Genomic DNA, 11,116 nt, shown 5'->3' with positions numbered 1-11,116 from the left:
TAACCCAGTTTTAGAAGATTCAAAAGAATGTTACTTATTGTATGATAGGATTGCTGAATCTTCTTTCTTATTTGGCTACCATACAGGGTTGGTGCTCTTACTTGAACTCAGTCTTTTCTTCCTTTGCTTTTCTCTTTCTGCGTGTTATTTAAGTATGAAGCAACTAATTGAAATTTCTACTTTTGCCCTTTTTAGTTTGGTACCTAATCTATTCAGAGTAGTTAATGAACCACTTGAAAGCATTTCTGTAGATCTTCGTTTCAGTGGGAATACTTTGGCAGAAGGTGACATTGAGTTGATCTTTTTACTTAATCACTCTAATGTGATGTCTGATTTCTGTCTAGCTTCCTTCTCTAAAAGGTTGTCATTTATTTTAATGAAGGTTTGGTTGTGACTCTTGTGAGTACATGTCTAGGTGGTGCCCTAGTTGGAGCACTACTCAGTGGTTAGATTGCTGATGGGGTTGGTCGACATAGAGCTTTTCAGTTGTGTGCTTTGCCTATGATTGTTGGTGCTTCTATAAGGTATGCTTGCACCATAAATATCATTGCACTTGAGTGCTTACTGGGTCTTTGTGTTGCAATTGGTTTGGTCTCTTTTATTTTATATACTTTTTAGTTAGATCTAATTTTAGTTTATAATAGACTAATAGTTGTATCAGATTCCTGGTATTTTCTAATATTGTAAGGGTATTTCTTGATATTGTAAGGGTAAAGTTATTTTCTAAAATAAAGGGGCTTGCTGTTACATAGAAAAATTTTGCTTCTTACAGGTGCCTTTCCGACAAGTTTACTTACTGTGGTTATTGAATTCTTCGCTATCAACTTTAGTCTCTAGGACACAGCTAGTATCATTTATTTGATAGCTATTAAAATATTTTCTTCTACATCATCATCTACTATGCATATACATCCCAACTAGTCATCATTTATAGTATGACCACTTAGCGTTTAATTAGAATATATTGATTTTTTTTTTTTTTTAACCATGTTCATTCTAATTTTATTTTTTGTATTTTGTTGTACATTCTTTTATGTAGGATCCATTACAACAATTCCAAGAAAGTTGATGTACAGACCTTGTTTGTGTCCAAGAGAATGGATTGGGAAGCAAATATTTTTTGGTTGTATAAAGTTTAAATTGTGGTGGATAGACATAGAACCATCTTCTTTTTTGTATTCCCAATGTAGGGTCCTCTTTTTTGTATATTGAACTATGACAGGTTTTATTCTAGATGAATGTATTCTCAATTAGAAACTCTTATAGAAAAAATTGTGACAGGTTTTATTTCAGGTGAATGTATTCTCTATTAGAAACTCTTATAGAAAAAATTGTGACAAGTTTTATTTCAGGTGAATATATTCACAATTAGAAACTTTTATAGAAAAAATTGTGACAGGTTTTATTTTAGATGTATTTTAGTTTGTATGGTACAGGAGCATTAGTTGGCTTCAATTATTTGAAAATTCATGACCTGTTTGTAGTGCCTAAGATGTTATTTTTACTCTTTTAAGTTTATAAGCCTTGCAATAAGCCAATTAGGGGAAAAAACTAGTATAGTATCTCAAGACTACTGAAACACGGCATAAAGCCAATGGTCACGTTCATGACTCACATTATAAGGTGATTATTTCTGTTACCATCTTTTGCTTGTTATGAACCTAGAACTATATGTATTTACCAAATATTTTGGTGCTAACCATTTATCAAATTTTGCTCATTATAGATCTTACTAACAATCATAATATTAATCATAGTTAGTTTTTTTTTTTCAATTTTTTTTGAGTTCAAAACGATAGAAATCTTTCATTAATGTAGAAACGGTATACAAAGAAAGTCCAATCCAAGTCAAGGCTCAAGTAAATGGTAGTACAAAAAGACAAAAGAAAGAGTACATCAGCTCAAGAAGATGGTACATCAAGTCACTCAGTGCCTATCCATAAGACGTTGGTATTCTTCACACAAGCCATTCGCCAAGTTGAGGATCACCTTTGGATGAGTTTGGAAATGTTTGAAATAAAATTTATTCCTCGCATTCCATATTGCCCACGCTGTAACGACCCACTTCTTTAATTCCTACTAGCTGCATTTTTGTGTTCAACCTTTGAATAAAGCCCACACGTTTTGTGCAAATGGGCACTCCCACCAGATATGGCTTACAGTTTCAGATTGGTGACTACAAATCTCACACCTCGTCTCCACCCTTACTCGATACCGATGAAGATTTTCCAAAGACAGAACTATTTAATAGCTGTAGACACCAAGATCTCTAGTCCTTTGCCAAACATTTGCCAGCTGCTTTTGATCTTCCACATCCTGAGAAATTGAAATGAGAACTTTTAGCCAATTCATTAAATAAAAATTTACGTAAAGTTCTTTTAAAGACACCAATGAACGATGTACTAAAATAGCCAATCATGCATCTAAACAAATTTGCTAAAACATATTTTATCTTCTATTGAGTTCATGATCTTTATCGGAATCTTTTATGGATCAAACACACAATTTTAAAAAAAATCTACCTTATGCAAAGAGCACAAAGAGCACAAGAGACATACACAACAAACAGGACAGCATAAACAAACATGACATCATATATATAATTAGCAAGAAAGATGTATATATAAAAATCTACCTTATGCAAAGAGCACAAAGCAGTCCAAAAAATTAAAAAAGAAAGCAAAAAAGAAGAAAGAAGAAATTAATTACAAATAGGGAGAGAACTAAGGAATAAGGGGATCGAGGGAACCATTAGATGCCATGGACTTGAGCATTAAGCTACCATAGAAGAGCCATACACAACAAATAGGATAGCATAAACAACCTAGTGGTACAATGCTTAAACAACTTCATTCAATATATTGCTTCCAATCCAACATTTAGTAATTGATTTCCTATTCAATTTTAGGCTTTTAGAGTGGTACCCATTGTTTACATCTAATTTAGTTGACAAACTGACAAGGCTATGACTAAACAAATAAATAGCTTGCAAGATTCTCATTCAATTAAGTTCATTTCGTGGTTGAACTAATATAGAGACTAAAAATATATAACTTTTCAGTGTTGGATTACTAATTGAACAAGATCCCAAGAAAAGCAAATCCAAAACTTAAAGTGAAGGTTAAAAAAAAAAAAGGGAAAAACAAACTGAAAATTAAAGAAACATGAAAAATTGAAAGAAATATATATAGGAAACATTTTACTTACATTCCCTTTCTCTAATATAAATTAGAAGCATTTTTTTTTCTTTTTATAAAAGAAATCAAACAATTCAGAAATCCTATCATACAAGAAGTAACATTCTTTTGAATCTTCAACAAATGGGTTAGATAACTACCAACCAAAAAAAAAACAAATTCAGATTCAATTCAGTCATCTCCTATGCCTTTTGCCATGGACTTGAGCATTAAGCTACCATAGAAGAGCCATACACAACAAACAAGACAGCATAAACAACCTAGTAGATACAATGCTTAAACAACTTCATTCTATATATTACTTCCAATCCAACATGTAGTAATTGATTTCCAATTTAATTTTAGGCCTATAGAATGGTACCCATTGTTTACATCTAATTCAGTTGACAAATTGTTCAATGACTAAACAAATAAATAGACTGCAATTCTTATTCAATGCCTAAAGAAATGGTTATCTTAGACAATACTGAATATACAACCATATAAAGTAACACTAAAGCAAATGCATAACAAAACCACAAAATTAAAAATTAGAACCTATGTTACACCTATTCATTACAATGAATTGGAACAACAAATGAGTATTCCCAACACTAAAACAACAACGACAACAGTATTATTATATTAGAATTAGGCAAAAATTTATAAACACACCCAAATTCAGTGATGTTTTATCATTGAGCTTTGTGAAAAATCACTAATTTTTACAATTTCAAAAGCAAACAAAAGTAACCCATACACTTAGGAATAACAAACAAAAACAACAAAAACTAAGCAAAAACTGATCTTAACACTTAGGAATCTAATCAAAACCCATGAAGATATGGGTTGAACCCTCACACATAGGAATCTAATCAAAACCCATAAAGATACCAAAATACAACCAAAAAAAAAAAATACTCACAAATATTTCATGAGGCTCCATAAAAAACCCATAAACCCATAAACAAACCCATCAATAATTCGAAATCCAAATTGGGGAAAAGGGAAAATCATGAAAAACAAACCTTTGCATCGCAACACCATGCTCACGGTGGCTCCAGCATGTTTACAAGCTCTAGCAATGAATCTGGTGACTTGTGTGGCAGTATGCTTCGGTGTGTGGTGTGGTGGAGATTTGGGCAAGAGGAAGTAGAGGATGGAAGAGGGAGGAAGCAAAGGAAACCAGAAATTTCTGCCTAACTCGTTCTGGTTCTAATTTGGGGTTTAAGCGAGCTGTACTGGTTAGTGGGTTTGCGATCTGTGTGGCAGTGGTAGAGGTTCGGTGTGAAGGAAGCAGAGCTTAGAGCTTAGCGGTTTCTCTGTTTTCTTCTATTTTTTCTGAGGTGAATGGCATGAGTTTTGGCTGTTTGAAGAGGGGTTTAATAAAAAAAGTCCATGTGGCCTAATGTTATTGGCTGGTGTAAAACACTGGTTTTATGCCAGCTCTTGACCCAATGTTTTCTCATTTGGTAATGATTCTCTCTCTCTCTCCACTACCCAACCACTATGGCCAATTCAGGCGACAAGTGGGGCCTCTCCTGACCGTCACTAGACACTCGCTTGTGCAACGCAACAATCGTGGAAACATAATTTAAATCATGTTCTGACTAGAATTTTGACCCTACGTGTAAACAAATACTTCAACCATCTTATGCACAATTTTCAAAGAAACTAGTTGCTAACCTGTGCGATACATGGGAATGCTACCAATTTTTAAAAACTAAAATAGATAAAAATTTTATCCATAATAAAAGGACATGAAATATCATTACTGTCCCAAAAGATGAGCATCAACTATAGTAGAAACATTAACTCGTATTATTCATTCCAGCCATCACTTTTCTTTTCTTTTTCTTTTTGTGCAAAACTACTTACTCAAACAATTAAACTAAATATATGAGATGGGTTTTTTGTCCATATCATCTCTGGAGCTCAAGCTCCTAAAGTGATAAGAAATGTTAAAGAGGAGAACACATTAGTCCACATTTTAACTGTGAAGGAAAAAAAAAAAAAAAAAAGATCACTGGAACATTAAGATAAACCTCCAAATGATGTGACATTAGAATTGTAACAACCATCAAGTAATAACAAAATATACATTATGGGCGTTCCTAGCCATTTTTCTCCTTCCAAATATCATTACCATATTTCTAGAAGCAATTAAAACAATGGAAATCTTGAGATGAAACAATTAAACCAAACATAAAACCAAGTTTGAGATAACCAAGAAACTTAAATATGCAACCATATTCCAATTTCAAATTCTTTCTAGAAACATATTACCAATAAATATGCAATAAACAATACAAAATAAAGGAAAGACTGTTAAGTACATGATTGTCCTTGTCTTGATGTTGTATTACCAAATAACCCAAATGAAAAAAATGCCAAATCCCTGCCTGCAAAATAGTAAAAATCCAATTTTCAACCAACATTCAAGAAACATTAATAGAAGAGAAATAGTGCAGTGCAGAAAGTTTGAAACAGTGCAGTGTAATGCAGATTTTAATGAAACAGTCCAGTGTAGATTTTTGTGAAAAAGTGTAGTGCAGAGCAGATTTTAGTTGTAAATAGGTAACCCAAAATCAGTGTAAAACATGAAATACCAAGAATTAGTTGTAATAGAAGAGACCATATGCAACCCAAAATTAGTGTCATTGTCAGTGTCATTGTCAACATGGGTTTTTGGGTTTTAGTTGTAATAGAAGAGACCATATGCAACCCAAAATCAGTGTCATTGCCAACATGAATTACCAAGAATTAAAAAACTCACCAAAAAATTAAGATTATCTAAATAGGTAGCCTATTGATATAAATCATGCTCTTAATTGCATATTGTCTCCCAATCAATTTAAACACTCTTCTACAATCTCCAAAAACTTGGGTCACATGGTCTACAAAAAATCTACCCCATCCAATTTTCTCACCCCTAATATCTTATTCTTTATTAGAGAGAAGTGTTTTAGTAAGAGGTAATTACCATAAAGCAATCAAACTAAAAAGAATTTGCAACCTCAATCCATGCTTAAAAATCCAAACTAAAAGAAACCTAAGAAATCCAAACTATTCTAAGTCTGAACTTAAAACAGTCAAAACATAAACCATGAAGCTGTATTTTTTATGCAAAAAAACATTCATAGCTTTTCAGTTTGATGTAAAGAACCTAAAATGAAATAAATTGAGATCCTCCATTTATAAATCGCTTTTTGAGCTACCGTTCACTACATTAAATGGATCAAGATCCTCCATTTGCAAAACTAATATAACTGATTTAGTGATATATGCCAGATGTGTTTCTGCTCATGTTCACTTACTTTTCTAACCAATTAATATTCATAATTGGGAGAAACCCAACATCAGAATCAGTACAGAGAAATTATAATCAACATTAACATTCAAACTCTCTCATGTTCCTTCAATCAAATTATAAAAATCAAAATATTGATTTAAAACAGCAACCATATATTTGCTGTGTGTTTAGAAGAGAGCATACCCAAACAACCTTGAAGGATCCTTTGTTGTTTCTTGAACTAATCAGCTACCCAGTTTCCTTTTCCTACTATTAAATGCATAAGATGAATGAATGCATCAAAAATCATCAAATTTTTATTTTTTTACTTTCCAAAAGAGCTTAACATCAACTATGTCAAAGAATGAGAAATTGTTCAATGATATTAAAACTCCATCCCATAAAAGAAAATTTAAAACAACAACCATAAATTTGCTGTGCGTTTAGAAGAAATTTAGCAATTTAGCATATACATATACTACCCTATTACTTGGATTACACACATATAAGAAATTTCAATAAAGATTCCAAGACAAAGGAATGGAATTGATAGTCTGTATAGGAATGAGTTTGCAGTTTAATTAAAATCACATGTTAAAGCTCTAATCACCAGCAAGCCCTTGGATTTTTACTCAAGTAGTTATTTACCCAATAAAGATTGAATTAAACCACAAAATATTTGAAGCCGCATCAGACTAAATTTATTGCATATTGGCATAGTTTATATTGGTAAAGACAACAACCCAAACTATCCAAACCCCAATTTTGGTTCAAAACCTAAAATAAATTTTCCACCTTAAATCGCCAGAACCTAAAAAAAATAAAATAATAAATAAATAAAACCTTTTAATGCCGGCAAACCAAAGACCAACCATTCAGCCATAGCAACCCAAAACACCAAAGCAGATCACCCACAACCACAAAAAAAAATTCCATGAACAATTGAAGTGGAGAGAGAACAGTATATAGGAAGTAATAACTGGGAAGATAGATTTTCAATTGAAGAGCAAATCAGAATTTTTACCTCAATAAATATGGTTAAAAAATTCAAAAACCCAAACCAAATAAAACCCTAACTCATACATAGAGACAGAAATTTACAGAGTTATACCTCTTCGGTAGATATATGTTGGTTTGTGGGAATGGTGGGTATGGTAGGTTTTGATTCTTTGGATGCTTTGTCGTGGGTCTGAGGAAGGAGATCTCTGTGGTGGTTGGTGGTCTGCATTTTGGAGTAAGGAGAAGTGGTCTTTGCCGTGGGTCTAAGGAAGGAAATCTCTGTTCTGAGGAAGGAGATCTCTGTTGGTTTGTGGGTATGGTGGGTTTTGATTGAGGAATCTGGGTATGGTGTCTTTGCCGTGGGTCTGAACGTTGGGTGAGCTGGTAGAGGAGGAGCTTTGGGATGAGGGAGCTGGTAGAAGGAGCTTAAGGCCTGAATTTTGGAGAAAGAGACGGTAGAGTATATATCGGGTTCGGGTTTTAGAAAAGTTCTTGCGTTTTTTTTTTTTTTTTTTTTTTTTTGGCTTATGTTTTATTTTTTTTATAAATTTTTTTAATATTGTGCTGACGTGGAAAATTGTGGGAGCTTCAAAAACTTCGGTTATATATATATATATAGATTAGAAAGGTTGAAACTGAAAAGCTTTAAGAGAGAAAAGTCATTCCATTCATTCCGTGAGCTTTCATTAGAGAATCCTTCAAGTTTTATGAAGGCTTGTGATCCAAAGTTTGAAACCTCAAAACTTTTCTTCCAATGAGTTTACTCTAGATCAAATATTCAAGGTGGTGCCCTATAGACTGCCAAAGTTTCTAGTTCGTTGTCGCAGACGTATCATTCATGAAGAAATCCATAGGTTTGTTATTAAGTCGTTGTGGGTCACAACAGTGAGTTATCTATTGAGACTTTAGAGTTTTGGTACAAAAGCTTTGTTCAAGTTTATAGTGGATTGCCTTTGTTAGCATAGGTTACCCTTATAGTGGTTTCTCTTTTGATGGATTCTTCAAGTTTTCCACTTCAACATCATATCGGGTCTTATTCTTTTATCACTTTTATTATTTTAAGTCATCAATTGGTGAAATGTTTATTTTGGTTGTTAATAGTTGATACTGTGGATAACATAATTGAGTTTATTTGAAATTAAATAATAATTCTGACAGAAAATTAATTTATGGGTCTGAACCAAATTTAATAGTTGTTATATTCTTGTTTCTTATGAATAATGTGAAGCCCATCTTGCCCTTATAAGAGAAATTGGAGAACCATGTGATGATAGACCAAAACAATAAAGTCCAAAGTGAAGACCCAGAGGTCCCATCCTTCAGCCTAACTACCATAGGCACTGCCACTAACAACTTTTCAAGCAATAACAAGCTTGGTGAAGGTGGCTTTGAAGTCGTATACAAAGCCACCATAACCAAGACGCTTTTATAAAGACCATAGACAAGAAGTTATCATCCATCATTTCCGATATCAATAAAATCTATTTACAAAAGTGAATTTCCAGGGTACACTAACAGATGGACAAGAAATTGCTGTTAAGAGACTTTCAAGAAGTTCTGGACAAGGATTACGTGAGTTTAAAAATGAAGTTATGCTGATTGCCTGATTGCAACATCAAAATCTTGTTAGACTTTTGAGCTACTGCATCGAAGGAGATGAGAAAAATACTAATCTATGAATACATGCCCAACGGAAGCTTGGACTCCTTCATTTTCGATTTGAACTTATCAAATTAAAATAATTTCAGCCAAACTTCATGAAATGTTTTTCATTTAGAGATTTCCTCCAATGTACTTTAAGTCACACGATCTACTTAGTAGTCGCATAACTTATTTAAATGATTTAATTAATCATGTAAGTCAAAACAAATGGATGGTTCTATGCACAATCACATTATCAAATTTGTTAAGGTTCAAAGATGTGTTAGCAAATTCTACTTCCAATATATATCAAAATTGGGTTGTGTCAATAAAATTGTAACAGGATTGAGTCCAGATTAAAAGCTGCTTAAAAACTACAGTGTTTTGATACGCTCAAATATGGAAAGTTGATATTTTTCCCATATCTTTTCCGCAATAATAAATTTCTAAGTGAAACTTGTTACACTAAAAAGTAGACATTTAAGGCTTCGAAAGGAACACGAATGTTGTCACTGAACAGTGAACACTGGCATAAGAAGTCAGTAGACATGTCAATACTCGATATTAATCTTTTTCCAAATGAAAGCTCCATGTATGGTTCTTTCTTATATGTCTGTTGTTGATCAAGATCCCCGCCTTGTCTTGACAATATTGCCGCTTTAGTTTACATTCATCTATAGCTTAGTTAACATAATTTGTGGGAAATTTGGTAGTCATTAAGTTTAGAGGGAATTTGCAAAGAGCACGGTACTGCCGAGGTGAGAAAACTAAAAATAAATTTCCTAATCAGTAAACTATAACATATTCTTGAGAGACTAGGAACAAATTCTATCATAGAGAAGCGTAGGATGGAACTTCGAGGCAAGATGTTTTGCATAACTAGTAAGGGTTGCACATGCAGGGCACGTACTGCCCCTTGAGTGAGAAAATTTAAGATATATATATATATATATATATATATTTTTTTTTGTAGTATGAAATCATGTACTTAAATTTAGAATATTTATTTAACATATTTATTTAAGCAACTACTCTTTAGTGCTTATGAAGTGATCTCTATTGGGGGCCTGTCTTTTAGCTGTCTATGCATCTAGAAAGAATATGGAGGCTTTGTCATGCCTTCTGCATGAATGAAGGCTTTAGAAATTTCTACTATGACTAGCTAGATAGTGGCTACGCTTATAAGAAAAGGTTTTCCATTCATAGTAGTTGATACAGAGGATGCATTTTGCAAGAACACTGAATGAAGTGTTATGTGTTAAGTCACACTGCAATTTCCTTGATGGGTAATTGGAGATGGACCATGCAATTTTATGTTTTTATTGTTGTAAGGTTGAATTTAATCAATCATCTTGTCGGCTTTATTCCATGCCAAATTTGATTGTATTTCAGCAATTAGTAACCATGTATTTAGATGGGATTCTTATAAGGGTAGTGAGTGAGATAGTGTGAAGAAATGCTTAAAAGTGCAAGAAAAACAGAACTCGCAATTGGATCTCGCGGCTGACTCGCGGCTGCAAGCCGCCAGAAGCTACACACGTGCCAGGCATGCCAAAAGTTGAAGTATCATGCTAGCTGGAGCACTACAGGACAAAATAGGACAACTGGCCGTTCAGTTATCTCGTGGCTGGATCTCGCGACTCAGTCAAGCCGCGAGCCAACCCTATTTTGAAAAACCTGACTCTTCACATTCCATTCTCACCCAAGTATAAATACCCTTATACCCACGAAAGAATGAGAGTTTCCAGAGAGAATTTTGAGAGAGAAACCTTAAAGTAAAACAAGATTGATTCATCCACAATCTTCAAATAAGAGACTCTTTAAATTCCTCTACTCTCTTCCTCTCAATTGTTAAATCCTTGAGAGGCCTTTTACCAAAACCTTTTCTCACCATATCCATTACTATGAGAAGGCTGTTTGGTGTTTTGGGAAGTAGTTAGGAAGGAACCAATTTCACATTGGTTGATGCTATGGTCAAGTAGCGGAATCCGGGAAGTTAGAAAAGAAA

The 11,116-nt window shown here is 33.4% G+C and overlaps 1 long non-coding RNA gene across 1 annotated transcript; it reads left to right on the top strand.

The window, feature by feature from the left end:
* On the top strand, nt 1-489 carry LOC115955111. Its single transcript, XR_004084029.1, has 3 exons — nt 1-87; nt 217-284; nt 383-489. It is a non-coding gene; the product is annotated as an uncharacterized LOC115955111 (long non-coding RNA).
* The last annotated feature ends 10,627 nt before the right edge of the window (nt 490-11,116 follow it).

This window comes from Quercus lobata, chromosome 8 (genome assembly GCF_001633185.2).
Source record: "Quercus lobata isolate SW786 chromosome 8, ValleyOak3.0 Primary Assembly, whole genome shotgun sequence".
In the NCBI taxonomy this organism is placed as follows: Eukaryota; Viridiplantae; Streptophyta; class Magnoliopsida; order Fagales; family Fagaceae; genus Quercus; species Quercus lobata.
The sequence above is the reverse complement of the archived record's forward strand: the minus strand, read 5'-3'. Positions and strand labels throughout refer to the sequence as shown.